The sequence below is a fragment of the Phalangium opilio genome, unplaced genomic scaffold (assembly GCF_054372755.1).
Source record: "Phalangium opilio isolate 3A_F unplaced genomic scaffold, DU_Popi_V2 ptg000352l_1, whole genome shotgun sequence".
Taxonomy (NCBI): Eukaryota; Metazoa; Arthropoda; class Arachnida; order Opiliones; family Phalangiidae; genus Phalangium; species Phalangium opilio.
The window spans coordinates 9,726,098-9,744,782 of record NW_028324228.1 but is presented as its reverse complement, the minus strand read 5'-3'; the positions used below and the strand labels follow the sequence as shown (position 1 = coordinate 9,744,782).

The window sequence follows — 18,685 nt, the reverse complement described above, 5'->3', positions numbered from 1 at the left end:
GAAAGGTTGGTGGTTCGAGCCCATCCGGGAGCGGTGTTGTGAGGTCTTAGATGTAACGTAAAATTCAGAGATTTTTAAAAATATGTGACGAACATTTAATCTTTGGGCTTCCGTGGCACAATGGTTAGCGCGTTCGGCTGTTAACCGAAAGGTTGGTGGTTCGAGCCCACCCGGGGCGGTGTTGTGAGATCTCAAACGTAATGTCAAATGCCAAAGTTTTTCCACAATACCTGACGAACATTTAATCTTTGGGCTTCCGTTGCGCAATGGTTAACGCCGTCGGCTGTTAACCGAAAGGTTGGTGGTTCGAGCCCATCCGGGAGCGGTGTTGTGAGGTCTTAGATGTAACGTAAAATTCAGAGTTTTTTAAAAATACCTGACGAACATTTTATCTTTGGGCTTCTGTGGCGCAATGGTTAGCGCGTTCGGCTGTTAACCGAAAGGTTGGTGGTTCGAGCCCACCCGGGAGCGGTGTTGTAAGCTCTCACATGTAACGTAAAAAGCCAAAGTGTTTCCACAATACCCGACGACCATTTAATTTTTGGGCTTCCGTGGCGCAATGGTTAGCGCGTTCGGCTGTTAACCGAAAGGTTGGTGGTTCGAGCCCATCCGTGAGCGGTGTTGTGAGGTCTCAGATGTGACGTAAAAAGTCAAAGTTTTTCCACAATACCTGACGAACATTTAATCTTTGGGCTTCCGTTGCGCAATGGTTAACGCCGTCGGCTGTTAACCGAAAGGTTGGTGGTTCGAGCCCATCCGGGAGCGGTGTTGTGAGGTCTTAGATGTGACGTAAAATTCAGAGTTTTTTAAAAATAACTGACGAACATTTAATTTTTGGGTTTCCGTGGCGCAATGGTTAGAGCGTTCAGCTGTTAACCGAAACTTGGTGGTTCGAGCCCACCCGGGAGCGGTGTTGTGAGCTCTCACATGTAACGTAAAAATCCAAAGTTTTTCCACAATACCTGACGAACATTTAATCTTTGGGCTTCCGTTGCGCAATGGTTAACGCCGTCGGCTGTTAACCGAAAGGTTGGTGGTTCGAGCCCATCCGGGAGCGGTGTTGTGAGGTCTTAGATGTGACGTAAAATTCAGAGTTTTTTTAAAAATAACTGACGAACATTTAATTTTTGGGTTTCCGTGGCGCAATGGTTAGAGCGTTCAGCTGTTAACCGAAAGTTGGTGGTTCGAGACCACCCGGGAGCGGTGTTGTGAGCTCTCACATGTAACGTAAAAAGCCAAAGTTTTTCCACAATACCTGACGAACATTTAATCTTTGGGCTTCCGTTGCGCAATGGTTAACGCCGTCGGCTGTTAACCGAAAGGTTGGTGGTTCGAGCCCATCCGGGAGCGGTGTTGTGAGGTCTTAGATGTAACGTAAAATTCAGAGTTTTTTAAAAATACCTGACGAACATTTTATCTTTGGGCTTCTGTGGCGCAATGGTTAGCGCGTTCGGCTGTTAACCGAAAGGTTGGTGGTTCGAGCCCACCCGGGAGCGGTGTTGTGAGCTCTCACATGTAACGTAAAAAGCCAAAGTGTTTCCACAATACCCGACGACCATTTAAAATTTGGGCTTCCGTGGCGCAATGGTTAGCGCGTTCGGCTGTTAACCGAAAGGTTGGTGGTTCGAGCCCATCCGTGAGCGGTGTTGTGAGGTCTCAGATGTGACGTAAAAAGTCAAAGTTTTTCCACAATACCTGACGAACATTTAATCTTTGGGCTTCCGTTGCGCAATGGTTAACGCCGTCGGCTGTTAACCGAAAGGTTGGTGGTTCGAGCCCATCCGGGAGCGGTGTTGTGAGGTCTTAGATGTGACGTAAAATTCAGAGTTTTTTAAAAATAACTGACGAACATTTAATTTTTGGGTTTCCGTGGCGCAATGGTTAGAGCGTTCAGCTGTTAACCGAAAGTTGGTGGTTCGAGCCCACCCGGGAGCGGTGTTGTGAGCTCTCACATGTAACGTAAAAATCCAAAGTTTTTCCACAATACCTGACGAACATTTAATCTTTGGGCTTCCGTTGCGCAATGGTTAACGCCGTCGGCTGTTAATCGAAAGGTTGGTGGTTCGAGCCCATCCGGGAGCGGTGTTGTGAGGTCTTAGATGTGACGTAAAATTCAGAGTTTTTTTAAAAATAACTGACGAACATTTAATTTTTGGGTTTCCGTGGCGCAATGGTTAGAGCGTTCAGCTGTTAACCGAAAGTTGGTGGTTCGAGACCTCCCGGGAGCGGTGTTGTGAGCTCTCACATGTAACGTAAAAAGCCAAAGTTTTTCCACAATACCTGACGAACATTTAATCTTTGGGCTTCCGTTGCACAATGGTTAACGCCGTCGGCTGTTAACCGAAAGGTTGGTGGTTCGAGCCCATCCGGGAGCGGTGTTGTGAGGTCTTAGATGTAACTTAAAATTCAGAGTTTTTTAAAAATATCTGACGAACATTTAATTTTTGGGCTTCCGTGGCGCAATGGTTAGCGCGTTCAGCTGTTATTCAAAAGGTTTGTGGTTCGAGCCCACCCGGGAGCGGTGTTTTGAAGTCTCGGATTTGACGTAAAAAGTCAGAGTTTTTCCACAATACCTGACGACCATTTCATTTCTGAGCTTCCTTGGCTCGAAGGTTTGCGCGTTCGAATGTTAACCAAAAGGTTGGTGGTTCGAGCCCACCCGGCTGCCGTGTTGTGAAGTCTCAAATGTAACGTAAAAAGCCAAAGTTTTTCCACAATACCTGACGACCGTTTAATCTTTGGGCTTCCGTTGCACAATAGTTAACGCCGTCTATGTTAACCGAAAGGTTGGTGGTTCGAGCCCATCCGGGAGCGGTGTTGTGAGGTCTTAGATGTAACGTAAAATTCAGAGATTTTTAAAAATATGTGACGAACATTTAATCTTTGGGCTTCCGTGGCACAATGGTTAGCGCGTTCGGCTGTTAACTGAAAGGTTGGTGGTTCGAGACCATCTGGGAGCGGTGTTGTGAAATCTCACATGTAACCTAAAAGACGAACATTTAATTTTTGGGCTTCCGTGGCGCAATGGTTAGAGCGTTCAGCTGTTATTCAAAAGGTTTGTGGTTCGAGCCCATCCGGGAGCGGTGTTGTGAAGTCTCAGATGTGACATAAAAAGTCAAAGCTTTTCCACTATACCTGACAAACATTTAATCTTTGGGCTTCCGTTGCACAATGGTTAACGCCGTCGGCTGTTAACCGAAAGGTTGGTGGTTCGAGCCCATCCGGGAGCGGTGTTGTGAGGTCTTAGATGTAACGTAAAATTCAGAGTTTTTTAAAAATATCTGACGAACATTTAATTTTTGGGCTTCCGTGGCGCAATGGTTAGCGCGTTCAGCTGTTATTCAAAAGGTTTGTGGTTCGAACCCATCCGGGAGGGGTGTTTTGAAGTCTCGGATGTGACGTAAAAAGTCAGAGTTTTTCCACAACACCTGACGACCATTTCATTTCTGAGCTTCCTTGGCTCGAAGGTTAGCGCGTTCGAATGTTAACCAAAAGGTTGGTGGTTCGAGCCCACCCGGCTGCCGTGTTGTGAAGTCTCAAATGTAACGTAAAAAGCCAAAGTTTTTCCACAATACCTGACGACCGTTTAATTTTTGAGCTTCCGTGGCGCAATGGTTAGCGCGTTCGGCTGTTAACCGAAAGGTTGGTGGTTCGAGCCCACCCGGGAGCGGTGTTGTGAACTCTCAAATGTAACGTAAAAAGCCAAAGTTTTTCCACAATACTTGACGACCGTTTAATTTTTGAGCTTCCGTGGCGAAATGGTTAGCGCGTTCGGCTGTTAACCGAAAGTTGGTGGTTCGAGCCCACCCGGGAGCGGTGTTGTGAGCTCTCACATGTAACGTAAAAAGCCAAAGTTTTTCCACAATACCTGACGAACATTTAATCTTTGGGATTCCGTTGCGCAATGGTTAACGCCGTCGGCTGTTAACCAAAAGGTTGGTGGTTCGAGCCCATCCGGGAGCGGTGTTGTGAGGTCTTAGATGTAACGTAAAATTCAGAGTTTTTTAAAAATAACTGACGAACATTTAATTTTTGGGCTTCCGTGGCGCAATGGTTAGAGCGTTCAGCTGTTATTCAAAAGGTTTGTGGTTCGAGCCCACCCGGCTGCCGTGTTGTGAAGTCTCAAATGTAACGTAAAAAGCCAAAGTTTTTCCACAATACCTGACGACCGTTTAATTTTTGAGCTTCCGTGGCGCAATGGTTAGCGCGTTCGGCTGTTAACCGAAAGGTTGGTGGTTCGAGCCCACCCGGGAGCGGTGTTGTGAGCTCTCAAATGTAACGTAAAAAGCCAAAGTTTTTCCACAATACCTGACGACCGTTTAAATTTTGAGCTTCCGTGGCGCAATGGTTAGCGCGTTCGGCTGTTAACCGAAAGGTTGGTGGTTCGAGCCCACCCGGGGGCGGTGTTGTGAGATCTCAAACGTAATGTCAAATGCCAAAGTTTTTCCACAATACCTGACGAACATTTAATCTTTGGGCTTCCGTTGCGCAATGGTTAACGCTGTCGGCTGTTAACCGAAAGGTTGGTGGTTCGAGCCCATCCGGGAGCGGTGTTGTGAGGTCTTAGATGTAACGTAAAATTCAGAGTTTTTTAAAAATAACTGACGAACATTTAATTTTTGGGCTTCCGTGGCGCAATGGTTAGCGCGTTCGGCTGTTAACCGAAAGGTTGGTGGTTCGAGCTCATCCGGGAGCGGTGTTGTGAGGTCTTAGATGTAACGTAAAATTCAGAGTTTTTTAAAAATACCTGACGAACATTTTATCTTTGGGCTTCCGTGGCGCAATGGTTAGCGCGTTCGGCTGTTAACCGAAAGGTTGGTGGTTCGAGCCCATCCGTGAGCGCTGTTGTGAGGTCTCAGATGTGACGTAAAAAGTCAAAGTTTTTCCACAATACCTGACGAACATTTAATCTTTGGGCTTCCGTTGCGCAATGGTTAACGCCGTCGGCTGTTAACCGAAAGGTTGGTGGTTCGAGCCCATCCGGGAGCGGTGTTGTGAGGTCTTAGATGTGACGTAAAATTCAGAGTTTTTTAAAAATAACTGACGAACATTTAATTTTTGGGTTTCCGTGGCGCAATGGTTAGAGCGTTCAGCTGTTAACCGAAAGTTGGTGGTTCGAGCCCACCCGGGAGCGGTGTTGTGAGCTCTCACATGTAACGTAAAAAGCCAAAGTTTTTTCACAATACCTGACGAACATTTAATCTTTGGGCTTCCGTTGCGCAATGGTTAACGCCGTCGGCTGTTAACCAAAAGGTTGGTGGTTCGAGCCCATCCGGGAGCGGTGTTGTGAGGTCTTAGATGTAACGTAAAAAGTCAAAGCTTTTCCACTATACCTGACAAACATTTAATCTTTGGGCTTCCGTTGCACAATGGTTAACGCCGTCGGCTGTTAACCGAAAGGTTGGTGGTTCGAGCCCATCCGGGAGCGGTGTTGTGAGGTCTTAGATGTAACGTAAAATTCAGAGTTTTTTAAAAATATCTGACGAACATTTAATTTTTGGGCTTCCGTGGCGCAATGGTTAGCGCGTTCAGCTGTTATTCAAAAGGTTTGTGGTTCGAACCCATCCGGGAGGGGTGTTTTGAAGTCTCGGATGTGACGTAAAAAGTCAGAGTTTTTCCACAACACCTGACGACCATTTCATTTCTGAGCTTCCTTGGCTCGAAGGTTAGCGCGTTCGAATGTTAACCAAAAGGTTGGTGGTTCGAGCCCACCCGGCTGCCGTGTTGTGAAGTCTCAAATGTAACGTAAAAAGCCAAAGTTTTTCCACAATACCTGACGACCGTTTAATTTTTGAGCTTCCGTGGCGCAATGGTTAGCGCGTTCGGCTGTTAACCGAAAGGTTGGTGGTTCGAGCCCACCCGGGAGCGTTGTTGTGAGCTCTCAAATGTAACGTAAAAAGCCAAAGTTTTTCCACAATACTTGACGACCGTTTAATTTTTGAGCTTCCGTGGCGAAATGGTTAGCGCGTTCGGCTGTTAACCGAAAGTTGGTGGTTCGAGCCCACCCGGGAGCGGTGTTGTGAGCTCTCACATGTAACGTAAAAAGCCGAAGTTTTTCCACAATACCTGACGAACATTTAATCTTTGGGCTTCCGTTGCGCAATGGTTAACGCCGTCGGCTGTTAACCAAAAGGTTGGTGGTTCGAGCCCATCCGGGAGCGGTGTTGTGAGGTCTTAGATGTAACGTAAAATTCAGAGTTTTTTAAAAATAACTGACGAACATTTAATTTTTGGGCTTCCGTGGCGCAATGGTTAGAGCGTTCAGCTGTTATTCAAAAGGTTTGTGGTTCGAGCCCACCCGGCTGCCGTGTTGTGAAGTCTCAAATGTAACGTAAAAAGCCAAAGTTTTTCCACAATACCTGACGACCGTTTAATTTTTGAGCTTCCGTGGCGCAATGGTTAGCGCGTTCGGCTGTTAACCGAAAGGTTGGTGGTTCGAGCCCACCCGGGAGCGGTGTTGTGAGCTCTCAAATGTAACGTAAAAAGCCAAAGTTTTTCCACAATACCTGACGACCGTTTAAATTTTGAGCTTCCGTGGCGCAATGGTTAGCGCGTTCGGCTGTTAACCGAAAGGTTGGTGGTTCGAGCCCACCCGGGGGCGGTGTTGTGAGATCTCAAACGTAATGTCAAATGCCAAAGTTTTTCCACAATACCTGACGAACATTTAATCTTTGGGCTTCCGTTGCGCAATGGTTAACGCTGTCGGCTGTTAACCGAAAGGTTGGTGGTTCGAGCCCATCCGGGAGCGGTGTTGTGAGGTCTTAGATGTAACGTAAAATTCAGAGTTTTTTAAAAATAACTGACGAACATTTAATTTTTGGGCTTCCGTGGCGCAATGGTTAGCGCGTTCGGCTGTTAACCGAAAGGTTGGTGGTTCGAGCTCATCCGGGAGCGGTGTTGTGAGGTCTTAGATGTAACGTAAAATTCAGAGTTTTTTAAAAATACCTGACGAACATTTTATCTTTGGGCTTCCGTGGCGCAATGGTTAGCGCGTTCGGCTGTTAACCGAAAGGTTGGTGGTTCGAGCCCATCCGTGAGCGCTGTTGTGAGGTCTCAGATGTGACGTAAAAAGTCAAAGTTTTTCCACAATACCTGACGAACATTTAATCTTTGGGCTTCCGTTGCGCAATGGTTAACGCCGTCGGCTGTTAACCGAAAGGTTGGTGGTTCGAGCCCATCCGGGAGCGGTGTTGTGAGGTCTTAGATGTGACGTAAAATTCAGAGTTTTTTAAAAATAACTGACGAACATTTAATTTTTGGGTTTCCGTGGCGCAATGGTTAGAGCGTTCAGCTGTTAACCGAAAGTTGGTGGTTCGAGCCCACCCGGGAGCGGTGTTGTGAGCTCTCACATGTAACGTAAAAAGCCAAAGTTTTTTCACAATACCTGACGAACATTTAATCTTTGGGCTTCCGTTGCGCAATGGTTAACGCCGTCGGCTGTTAACCAAAAGGTTGGTGGTTCGAGCCCATCCGGGAGCGGTGTTGTGAGGTCTTAGATGTAACGTAAAAAGTCAAAGCTTTTCCACTATACCTGACAAACATTTAATCTTTGGGCTTCCGTTGCACAATGGTTAACGCCGTCGGCTGTTAACCGAAAGGTTGGTGGTTCGAGCCCATCCGGGAGCGGTGTTGTGAGGTCTTAGATGTAACGTAAAATTCAGAGTTTTTTAAAAATATCTGACGAACATTTAATTTTTGGGCTTCCGTGGCGCAATGGTTAGCGCGTTCAGCTGTTATTCAAAAGGTTTGTGGTTCGAACCCATCCGGGAGGGGTGTTTTGAAGTCTCGGATGTGACGTAAAAAGTCAGAGTTTTTCCACAACACCTGACGACCATTTCATTTCTGAGCTTCCTTGGCTCGAAGGTTAGCGCGTTCGAATGTTAACCAAAAGGTTGGTGGTTCGAGCCCACCCGGCTGCCGTGTTGTGAAGTCTCAAATGTAACGTAAAAAGCCAAAGATTTTCCACAATACCTGACGACCGTTTAATTTTTGAGCTTCCGTGGCGCAATGGTTAGCGCGTTCGGCTGTTAACCGAAAGGTTGGTGGTTCGAGCCCACCCGGGAGCGGTGTTGTGAGATCTCAAACGTAATGTCAAATGCCAAAGTTTTTCCACAATACCTGACGAACATTTAATCTTTGGGCTTCCGTTGCGCAATGGTTAACGCCGTCGGCTGTTAACCGAAAGGTTGGTGGTTCGAGCCCATCCGGGAGCGGTGTTGTGAGGTCTTAGATGTAACGTAAAATTCAAAGTTTTTTAAAAATAACTGACGAACATTTAATTTTTGGGCTTCTGTGGCGCAATGGTTAGCGCGTTCGGCTGTTAACCGAAAGGTTGGTGGTTCGAGCCCACCCGGGAGCGGTGTTGTGAGCTCTCACATGTAACGTAAAAAGCCAAAGTGTTTCCACAATACCCGACGACCATTTAATTTTTGGGCTTCCGTGGCGCAATGGTTAGCGCGTTCGGCTGTTAACCGAAAGGTTGGTGGTTCGAGCCCATCCGTGAGCGGTGTTGTGAGGTCTCAGATGTGACGTAAAAAGTCAAAGTTTTTCCACAATACCTGACGAACATTTAATCTTTGGGCTTCCGTTGCGCAATGGTTAACGCCGTCGGCTGTTAACCGAAAGGTTGGTGGTTCGAGCCCATCCGGGAGCGGTGTTGTGAGGTCTTAGATGTGACGTAAAATTCAGAGTTTTTTAAAAATAACTGACGAACATTTAATTTTTGGGTTTCCGTGGCGCAATGGTTAGAGCGTTCAGCTGTTATTCAAAAGGTTTGTGGTTCGAGCCCATCCGGGAGCGGTGTTGTGAAGTCTCAGATGTGACATAAAAAGTCAAAGCTTTTCCACTATACCTGACAAACATTTAATCTTTGGGCTTCCGTTGCACAATGGTTAACGCCGTCGGCTGTTAACCGAAAGGTTGATGGTTCGAGCCCATCCGGGAGCGGTGTTGTGAGGTCTTAGATGTAACGTAAAATTCAGAGTTTTTTAAAAATATCTGACGAACATTTAATTTTTGGGCTTCCGTGGCGCAATGGTTAGCGCGTTCAGCTGTTATTCAAAAGGTTTGTGGTTCGAACCCATCCGGGAGGGGTGTTTTGAAGTCTCGGATGTGACGTAAAAAGTCAGAGTTTTTCCACAACACCTGACGACCATTTCATTTCTGAGCTTCCTTGGCTCGAAGGTTAGCGCGTTCGAATGTTAACCAAAAGGTTGGTGGTTCGAGCCCACCCGGCTGCCGTGTTGTGAAGTCTCAAATTTAACGTAAAAAGCCAAAGTTTTCCACAATACCTGACGACCGTTTAATTTTTGAGCTTCCGTGGCGCAATGGTTAGCGCGTTCGGCTGTTAACCGAAAGGTTGGTGGTTCGAGCCCACCCGGGAGCGGTGTTGTGAGCTCTCAAATGTAACGTAAAAAGCCAAAGTTTTTCCACAATACCTGACGACCGTTTAATTTTTGAGCTTCCGTGGCGAAATGGTTAGCGCGTTCGGCTGTTAACCGAAAGGTTGGTGGTTCGAGCCCACCCGGGGGCGGTGTTTTGAGATCTCAAACGTAATGTCAAATGCCAAAGTTTTTCCACAATACCTGACGAACATTTAATCTTTGGGCTTCCGTTGCGCAATGGTTAACGCCGTCGGCTGTTAACCGAAAGGTTGGTGGTTCGAGCCCATCCGGGAGCGGTGTTGTGAGGTCTTAGATGTAACGTAAAATTCAAAGTTTTTTAAAAATAACTGACGAACATTTAATTTTTGGGCTTCTGTGGCGCAATGGTTAGCGCGGTCGGCTGTTAACCGAAAGGTTGGTGGTTCGAGCCGACCCGGGAGCGGTGTTGTGAGCTCTCACATGTAACGTAAAAAGCCAAAGTGTTTCCACAATACCCGACGACCATTTAATTTTTGGGCTTCCGTGGCGCAATGGTTAGCGCGTTCGGCTGTTAACCGAAAGGTTGGTGGTTCGAGCCCATCCGTGAGCGGTGTTGTGAGGTCTCAGATGTGACGTAAAATGTCAAAGTTTTTCCACAATACCTGACGAACATTTAATCTTTGGGCTTCCGTTGCGCAATGGTTAACGCCGTCGGCTGTTAACCAAAAGGTTGGTGGTTCGAGCCCATCCGGGAGCGGTGTTGTGAGGTCTTAGATGTAACGTAAAATTCAGAGTTTTTTAAAAATAACTGACGAACATTTAATTTTTGGGTTTCCGTGGCGCAATGGTTAGAGCGTTCAGCTGTTAACCGAAAGTTGGTGGTTCGAGCCCACCCGGGAGCGGTGTTGTGAGCTCTCACATGTAACGTAAAAAGCCAAAGTTTTTCCACAATACCTGACGAACATTTAATCTTTGGGCTTCCGTTGCGCAATGGTTAACGCCGTCGGCTGGTAACCAAAAGGTTGGTGGTTCGAGCCCATCCGGGAGCGGTGTTGTGAGGTCTTAGATGTAACGTAAAATTCAGAGTTTTTTAAAAATAACTGACGAACATTTAATTTTTGGGCTTCCGTGGCGCAATGGTTAGAGCGTTCAGCTGTTATTCAAAAGGTTTGTGGTTCGAGCCCATCCGGGAGCGGTGTTGTGAAGTCTCAGATTTGACGTAAAAAGTCAAAGCTTTTCCACTATACCTGACAAACATTTAATCTTTGGGCTTCCGTTGCACAATGGTTAACGCCGTCGGCTGTTAACCGAAAGGTTGGTGGTTCGAGCCCATCCGGGAGCGGTGTTGTGAGGTCTTAGATGTAACGTAAAATTCAGAGTTATTTAAAAATAACTGACGAACATTTAATGTTTGGTCTTCCGTGGCGCAATGGTTAGAGCGTTCAGCTGTTATTCAAACGGTTTGTGGTTCGAGCCCATCCGGGAGCGGTGTTGTGAAGTCTCAGATGTGACATAAAAAGTCAAAGCTTTTCCACTATACCTGACAAACATTTAATCTTTGGGCTTCCGTTGCACAATGGTTAACGCCGTCGGCTGTTAACCGAAAGGTTGGTGGTTCGAGCCCATCCGGGAGCGGTGTTGTGAGGTCTTAGATGTAACGTAAAATTCAGAGTTTTTTAAAAATATCTGACGAACATTTAATTTTTGGGCTTCCGTGGCGCAATGGTTAGCGCGTTCAGCTGTTATTCAAAAGGTTTGTGGTTCGAACCCATCCGGGAGGGGTGTTTTGAAGTCTCGGATGTGACGTAAAAAGTCAGAGTTTTTCCACAACACCTGACGACCATTTCATTTCTGAGCTTCCTTGGCTCGAAGGTTAGCGCGTTCGAATGTTAACCAAAAGGTTGGTGGTTCGAGCCCACCCGGCTGCCGTGTTGTGAAGTCTCAAATTTAACGTAAAAAGCCAAAGTTTTCCACAATACCTGACGACCGTTTAATTTTTGAGCTTCCGTGGCGCAATGGTTAGCGCGTTCGGCTGTTAACCGAAAGGTTGGTGGTTCGAGCCCACCCGGGAGCGGTGTTGTGAGCTCTCAAATGTAACGTAAAAAGCCAAAGTTTTTCCACAATACCTGACGACCGTTTAATTTTTGAGCTTCCGTGGCGAAATGGTTAGCGCGTTCGGCTGTTAACCGAAAGGTTGGTGGTTCGAGCCCACCCGGGGGCGGTGTTTTGAGATCTCAAACGTAATGTCAAATGCCAAAGTTTTTCCACAATACCTGACGAACATTTAATCTTTGGGCTTCCGTTGCGCAATGGTTAACGCCGTCGGCTGTTAACCGAAAGGTTGGTGGTTCGAGCCCATCCGGGAGCGGTGTTGTGAGGTCTTAGATGTAACGTAAAATTCAAAGTTTTTTAAAAATAACTGACGAACATTTAATTTTTGGGCTTCTGTGGCGCAATGGTTAGCGCGGTCGGCTGTTAACCGAAAGGTTGGTGGTTCGAGCCGACCCGGGAGCGGTGTTGTGAGCTCTCACATGTAACGTAAAAAGCCAAAGTGTTTCCACAATACCCGACGACCATTTAATTTTTGGGCTTCCGTGGCGCAATGGTTAGCGCGTTCGGCTGTTAACCGAAAGGTTGGTGGTTCGAGCCCATCCGTGAGCGGTGTTGTGAGGTCTCAGATGTGACGTAAAATGTCAAAGTTTTTCCACAATACCTGACGAACATTTAATCTTTGGGCTTCCGTTGCGCAATGGTTAACGCCGTCGGCTGTTAACCAAAAGGTTGGTGGTTCGAGCCCATCCGGGAGCGGTGTTGTGAGGTCTTAGATGTAACGTAAAATTCAGAGTTTTTTAAAAATAACTGACGAACATTTAATTTTTGGGTTTCCGTGGCGCAATGGTTAGAGCGTTCAGCTGTTAACCGAAAGTTGGTGGTTCGAGCCCACCCGGGAGCGGTGTTGTGAGCTCTCACATGTAACGTAAAAAGCCAAAGTTTTTCCACAATACCTGACGAACATTTAATCTTTGGGCTTCCGTTGCGCAATGGTTAACGCCGTCGGCTGTTAACCAAAAGGTTGGTGGTTCGAGCCCATCCGGGAGCGGTGTTGTGAGGTCTTAGATGTAACGTAAAATTCAGAGTTTTTTAAAAATAACTGACGAACATTTAATTTTTGGGCTTCCGTGGCGCAATGGTTAGAGCGTTCAGCTGTTATTCAAAAGGTTTGTGGTTCGAGCCCATCCGGGAGCGGTGTTGTGAAGTCTCAGATGTGACGTAAAAAGTCAAAGCTTTTCCACTATACCTGACAAACATTTAATCTTTGGGCTTCCGTTGCACAATGGTTAACGCCGTCGGCTGTTAACCGAAAGGTTGGTGGTTCGAGCCCATCCGGGAGCGGTGTTGTGAGGTCTTAGATGTAACGTAAAATTCAGAGTTATTTAAAAATAACTGACGAACATTTAATGTTTGGTCTTCCGTGGCGCAATGGTTAGAGCGTTCAGCTGTTATTCAAACGGTTTGTGGTTCGAGCCCATCCGGGAGCGGTGTTGTGAAGTCTCAGATGTGACGTAAAAAGTCAAAGTTTTTCATCAATACCTGACGAACATTTAATCTTTGGGCTTCCGTGTCGCAAGGGTTAGCGCGTTCGGCTGTTAACCGAAAGGTTGGTGGTTCGAGCCCACCCGGGAGCGGTGTTGTGAGATCTCACATGTAACGTAAAAAGTCAAAGTTTTTCCACAATACCTGACGAACATTTAATCTTTGGGCTTCCGTTGCGCAATGGTTAACGCCGTCGGCTGTTAACCGAAAGGTTGGTGGTTCGAGCCCATCCGGGAGCGGTGTTGTGAGGTCTTAGATGTAACGTAAAATTCAGAGTTTTTTAAAAATATCTGACGAACATTTAATTTTTGGGCTTCCGTGGCGCAATGGTTAGCGCGTTCAGCTGTTATTCAAAAGGTTTGTGGTTCGAGCCCATCCGGGAGCGGTGTTTTGAAGTCTCGGATGTGACGTAAAAAGTCAGAGTTTTTCCACAATACCTGACGACCATTTCATTTCTGAGCTTGCTTGGCTCGAAGGTTAGCGCGTTCGGATGTTAACCAAAAGGTTGGTGGTTCGAGCCCACCCGGCTGCCGTGTTGTGAAGTCTCAAATGTAACGTAAAAAGCCAAAGTTTTTCCACAATACCTGACGACCGTTTAATTTTTGAGCTTCCGTGGCGCAATGGTTACCGCGTTCGGCTGTTAACCGAAAGGTTGGTGGTTCGAGCCCATCCGGGAGCGGTGTTGTGAGGTCTTAGATGTAACGTAAAATTCAGAGTTTTTTAAAAATAACTGACGAACATTTAATTTTTGGTCTTCCGTGGCGCAATGGTTAGAGCGTTCAGCTGTTATTCAAAAGGTTTGTGGTTCGAGCCCATCCGGGAGCGGTGTTGTGAAGTCTCAAATGTAACGTAAAAAGCCAAAGTTTTTCCACAATACCTGACGACCGTTTAATTTTTGAGCTTCCGTGGCGCAATGGTTACCGCGTTCGGATGTTAACCAAAAGGTTGGTGGTTCGAGCCCACCCGGCTGCCGTGTTGTGAAGTCTCAAATGTAACGTAAAAATCCAAAGTTTTTCTACAATACCTGACGAACATTTAATCTTTGGGCTTCCGTTGCGCAATGGTTAACGCCGTCGGCTGTTAACCGAAAGGTTGGTGGTTCGAGCCCATCCGGGAGCGGTGTTGTGAGGTCTTAGATGTAACGTAAAATTCAGAGTTTTTTAAAAATACCTGACGAACATTTAATCTTTGGGCTTCTGTGGCGCAATGGTTAGCGCGTTCGGCTGTTAACCGAAAGGTTGGTGGTTCGAGCCCACCCGGAAGCGGTGTTGTGAGATCTCACATGTAACGTAAAAATACAAAGTTTTTCCACAATACCTGACGAACATTTAATCTTTGGGCTTCCGTGGCGCAATGGTTAGCGCGTTCGGCTGTTAACCGAAAGGTTGGTGGTTCGAGCCCATCCGGGAGCGGTGTTGTGAGGTCTTAGATGTAACGTAAAATTCAGAGTTTTTTAAAAATACCTGACGAACATTTAATCTTTGGGCTTCTGTGGCGCAATGGTTAGCGCGTTCGGCTGTTAACCGAAAGGTTGGTGGTTCGAGCCCACCCGGGAGCGGTGTTGTGAGATCTCACATGTAACGTAAAAATCCAAAGTTTTTCCACAATACCTGACGACCATTTCATTTCTGAGCTTCCTTGGCTCGAAGGTTAGCGCGTTCGGATGTTAACCAAAAGGTTGGTGGTTCGAGCCCACCCGGCTGCCGTGTTGTGAAGTCTCAAATGTAACGTAAAAAGCCAAAGTTTTTCCACAATACCTGACGACCGTTTAATTTTTGAGCATCCGTGGCGCAATGGTTACCGCGTTCGGCTGTTAACCGAAAGGTTGGTGGTTCGAGCCCACCCGGGAGCGGTGTTGTGAAATCTCACATGTAACGTAAAAATCCAAAGTTTTTCCACAATACCTGACGAACATTTAATCTTTGGGCTTCCGTTGCGCAATGGTTAACGCCGTCGGCTGTTAACCGAAAGGTTGGTGGTTCGAGCCCATCCGGGAGCGGTGTTGTGAGGTCTTAGATCTAACGTAAAATTCAGAGTTTTTTAAAAATACCTGACGAACATTTAATCTTTGGGCTTCTGTGGCGCAATGGTTAGCGCGTTCGGCTGTTAACCGAAAGGTTGGTGGTTCGAGCCCACCCGGGAGCGGTGTTGTGAGATCTCACATGTAACGTAAAAATCCAAAGTTTTTCCACAATACCTGACGAACATTTAATCTTTGGGCTTCCGTGGCGCAATGGTTAGCGCGTTCGGCTGTTAACCGAAAGGTTGGTGGTTCGAGCCCATCCGGGAGCGGTGTTGTGAGGTCTTAGATGTAACGTAAAATTCAGAGTTTTTTAAAAATACCTGACGAACATTTAATCTTTGGGCTTCTGTGGCGCAATGGTTAGCGCGTTCGGCTGTTAACCGAAAGGTTGGTGGTTCGAGCCCACCCGGGAGCGGTGTTGTGAGATCTCACATGTAACGTAAAAATCCAAAGTTTTTCCACAATACCTGACGACCATTTCATTTCTGAGCTTCCTTGGCTCGAAGGTTAGCGCGTTCGGATGTTAACCAAAAGGTTGGTGGTTCGAGCCCACCCGGCTGCCGTGTTGTGAAGTCTCAAATGTAAAGTAAAAAGCCAAAGTTTTTCCACAATACCTGACGACCGTTTAATTTTTGAGCTTCCGTGGCGCAATGGTTAGCGCGTTCGGCTGTTCACCGAAAGGTTGGTGGTTCGAGCCCACCCGGGAGCGGTGTTGTGAGATCTCAAACGTAATGTCAAATGCCAAAGTTTTTCCACAATTTCTGACGAACATTTAATCTTTGGGCTTCCGTGGCGCAATGGTTAGCGCGTTCGGCTGTTAATTGAAAGGTTGGTGGTTCGAGACCGTCCGGGAGCGGTGTTGTGAGGTCTCAGATGTGACGTAAAAAGTCAAAGTTTTTCCACAATACCTGACGAACATTTAATCTTTGGGCTTCCGTTGCGCAATGGTTAACGCTGTCGGCTGTTAACCGAAAGGTTGGTGTTTCTAGCCCATCCGGGTGCGGTGTTGTGAGGTCTTAGATGTAACGTAAAATTCAGAGTTTTTTAAAAATTACTGACGAACATTTAATTTTTGGGCTTCCGTGGCGCAATGGTTAGCGCGTTCGGCTGTTAACCGAAAGGTTGGTGGTTCGAGTCCATCCGGGAGCGGTGTTGTGAGGTCTTAGATGTAACGTAAAATTCAGAGTTTTTTAAAAATACCTGACGAACATTTAATCTTTGGGCTTCTGTGGCGCAATGGTTAGCGCGTTCGGCTGTTAACCGAAAGGTTGGTGGTTCGAGCCCACCCAGGAGCGGTGTTGTGAAATCTCACATGTAACGTAAAAATCCAAAGTTTTTCCACAATACCTGACGAACATTTAATCTTTGGGCTTCCGTTGCGCAATGGTTAACGCCGTCGGCTGTTAACTGAAAGGTTGGTGGTTCGAGCCCATCCGGGAGCGGTGTTGTGAGGTCTTAGATGTAACGTAAAATTCAGAGTTTTTTAAAAATACCTGACGAACATTTAATCTTTGGGCTTCTGTGGCGCAATGGTTAGCGCGTTCGGCTGTTAACCGAAAGGTTGGTGGTTCGAGCCCACCCGAGAGCGGTGTTGTGAGATGTCACATGTAACGTAAAAATCCAAAGTTTTTCCACAATACCTGACGAACATTTAATCTTTGGGCTTCCGTTGCGCAATGGTTAACGCCGTCGGCTGTTAACTTAAAGGTTGGTGGTTCGAGCCCATCCGGGAGCGGTGTTGTGAGGTCTTAGATGTAACGTAAAATTCAGAGTTTTTTAAAAATAACTGACGAACATTTAATTTTTGGGCTTCCGTGGCACAATGGTTAGCGCGTTCGGCTGTTAACCGAAAGGTTGGTGGTTCGAGCCCATCCGGAAGCGGTGTTGTGAGGTCTTAGGTGTAACGTAAAATTCAGAGTTTTTTAAAAATACCTGACGAACATTTAATCTTTGGGCTTCTGTGGCGCAATGGTTAGCGCGTTCGGCTGTTAACCGAAAGGTTGGTGGTTCGAGCCCACCCGGGAGCGGTGTTGTGAGATCTCACATGTAACGTAAAAATCCAAAGTTTTTTAAAAATATCTGACGAACATTTAATTTTTGGGCTTCCGTGGCGCAATGGTTAGCGCGTTCAGCTGTTATTCAAAAGGTTTGTGGTTCGAGCCCATCCGGGAGCGGTGTTTTGAAGTCTCGGATGTGACGTAAAAAGTCAGAGTTTTTCCACAATACCTGACGACCATTTCATTTCTGAGCTTCCTTGGCTCGAAGGTTAGCGCGTTCGGATGTTAACCAAAAGGTTGGTGGTTCGAGCCCACCCGGCTGCCGTGTTGTGAAGTCTCAAATGTAACGTAAAAAGCCAAAGTTTTTCCACAATACCTGACGACCGTTTAATTTTTGAGCTTCCGTGGCGCAATGGTTAGCGCGTTCGGCTGTTAACCGAAAGGTTGGTGGTTCGAGCCCACCCGGGAGCGGTGTTGTGAGATCTCAAACGTAATGTCAAATGCCAAAGTTTTTCCACAATACCTGACGACCATTTAATTTTTGAGCTTCCGTGGCGCAATGGTTAGCGCGTTCGGCTGTTAACCGAAAGGTTGGTGGTTCGAGCCCACCCAGGAGCGGTGTTGTGAAATCTCACATGTAACGTAAAAATCCAAAGTTTTTCCACAATACCTGACGAACATTTAATCTTTGGGCTTCTGTGGCGCAATGGTTAGCGCGTTCGGCTGTTAACCGAAAGGTTGGTGGTTCGAGCCCACCCGGGAGCGGTGTTGTGAGGTCTTAGATGTAACGTAAAATTCAGAGCTTTTAAAAATACCTGACGAACAATTAATCTTTGGGCTTCTGTGGCGCAATGGTTAGCGCGTTCGGCTGTTAACCGAAAGGTTGGTGGTTCGAGCCCACCCGGGAGCGGTGTTGTGAGATGTCACATGTAACGTAAAAATCCAAAGATTTTCCACAATACCTGACGAACATTTAATCTTTGGGCTTCCGTTGCGCAATGGTTAACGCCGTCGGCTGTTAACCGAAAGGTTGGTGGTTCGAGCCCATCCGGGAGCGGTGTTGTGAGGTCTTAGATGTAACGTAAAATTCAGAGTTTTTTAAAAATAACTGACGAACATTTAATTTTTGGGCTTCCGTGGCGCAATGGTTAGCGCGTTCAGCTGTTATTCAAAAGGTTTGTGGTTCGAGCCCATCCGGGAGCGGTGTTTTGAAGTCTCAGATGTGACGTAAAAAGTCAGAGTTTTTCCACAATACCTGACGACCATTTCATTTCTGAGCTTCCTTGGCTCGAAGGTTAGCGCGTTCGGATGTTAACCAAAAGGTTGGTGGTTCGAGCCCACCCGGCTGCCGTGTTGTGAAGTCTCAAATGTAACGTAAAAAGCCAAAGTTTTTCCACAATACCTGACGACCGTTTAATTTTTGAGCTTCCGTGGCGCAATGGTTAGCGCGTTCGGCTGTTAACCGAAAGGTTGGTGGTTCGAGCCCACCCGGGAGCGGTGTTGTGAAATCTCACATGTAACGAAAAAATCCAAAGTTTTTCCACAATACCTGACGAACATTTAATCTTTGGGCTTCCGTTGCGCAATGGTTAACGCCGTCGGCTGTTAACCGAAAGGTTGGTGGTTCGAGCCCATCCGGGAGCGGTGTTGTTAGGTCTTAGATGTAACGTAAAATTCAGAGTTTTTTAAAAATACCTGACGAACATTTA

At 46.7% G+C, this 18,685-nt stretch overlaps 9 non-coding genes across 9 annotated transcripts; all 9 read left to right on the top strand.

Moving 5' to 3' along the window:
• The first annotated feature begins 3,597 nt into the window (after positions 1-3,597).
• Positions 3,598-3,670, top strand: TRNAN-GUU (transfer RNA asparagine (anticodon GUU)). The gene has a single exon. It is a non-coding gene; the product is annotated as a tRNA-Asn (tRNA).
• Positions 3,671-4,183: 513 nt separating this feature from the next.
• TRNAN-GUU (transfer RNA asparagine (anticodon GUU)) lies at positions 4,184-4,256 on the top strand. Its single transcript has one exon. It is a non-coding gene; the product is annotated as a tRNA-Asn (tRNA).
• A 1,539-nt stretch (positions 4,257-5,795) lies between these two features.
• On the top strand, positions 5,796-5,868 carry TRNAN-GUU (transfer RNA asparagine (anticodon GUU)). The gene has a single exon. It is a non-coding gene; the product is annotated as a tRNA-Asn (tRNA).
• A 513-nt stretch (positions 5,869-6,381) lies between these two features.
• On the top strand, positions 6,382-6,454 carry TRNAN-GUU (transfer RNA asparagine (anticodon GUU)). Its single transcript has one exon. It is a non-coding gene; the product is annotated as a tRNA-Asn (tRNA).
• A 1,539-nt stretch (positions 6,455-7,993) lies between these two features.
• TRNAN-GUU (transfer RNA asparagine (anticodon GUU)) lies at positions 7,994-8,066 on the top strand. Its single transcript has one exon. It is a non-coding gene; the product is annotated as a tRNA-Asn (tRNA).
• A 1,246-nt stretch (positions 8,067-9,312) lies between these two features.
• On the top strand, positions 9,313-9,385 carry TRNAN-GUU (transfer RNA asparagine (anticodon GUU)). Its single transcript has one exon. It is a non-coding gene; the product is annotated as a tRNA-Asn (tRNA).
• Positions 9,386-11,363: 1,978 nt separating this feature from the next.
• On the top strand, positions 11,364-11,436 carry TRNAN-GUU (transfer RNA asparagine (anticodon GUU)). The gene has a single exon. It is a non-coding gene; the product is annotated as a tRNA-Asn (tRNA).
• Positions 11,437-17,374: 5,938 nt separating this feature from the next.
• On the top strand, positions 17,375-17,447 carry TRNAN-GUU (transfer RNA asparagine (anticodon GUU)). Its single transcript has one exon. It is a non-coding gene; the product is annotated as a tRNA-Asn (tRNA).
• A 953-nt stretch (positions 17,448-18,400) lies between these two features.
• TRNAN-GUU (transfer RNA asparagine (anticodon GUU)) lies at positions 18,401-18,473 on the top strand. The gene has a single exon. It is a non-coding gene; the product is annotated as a tRNA-Asn (tRNA).
• The last annotated feature ends 212 nt before the right edge of the window (positions 18,474-18,685 follow it).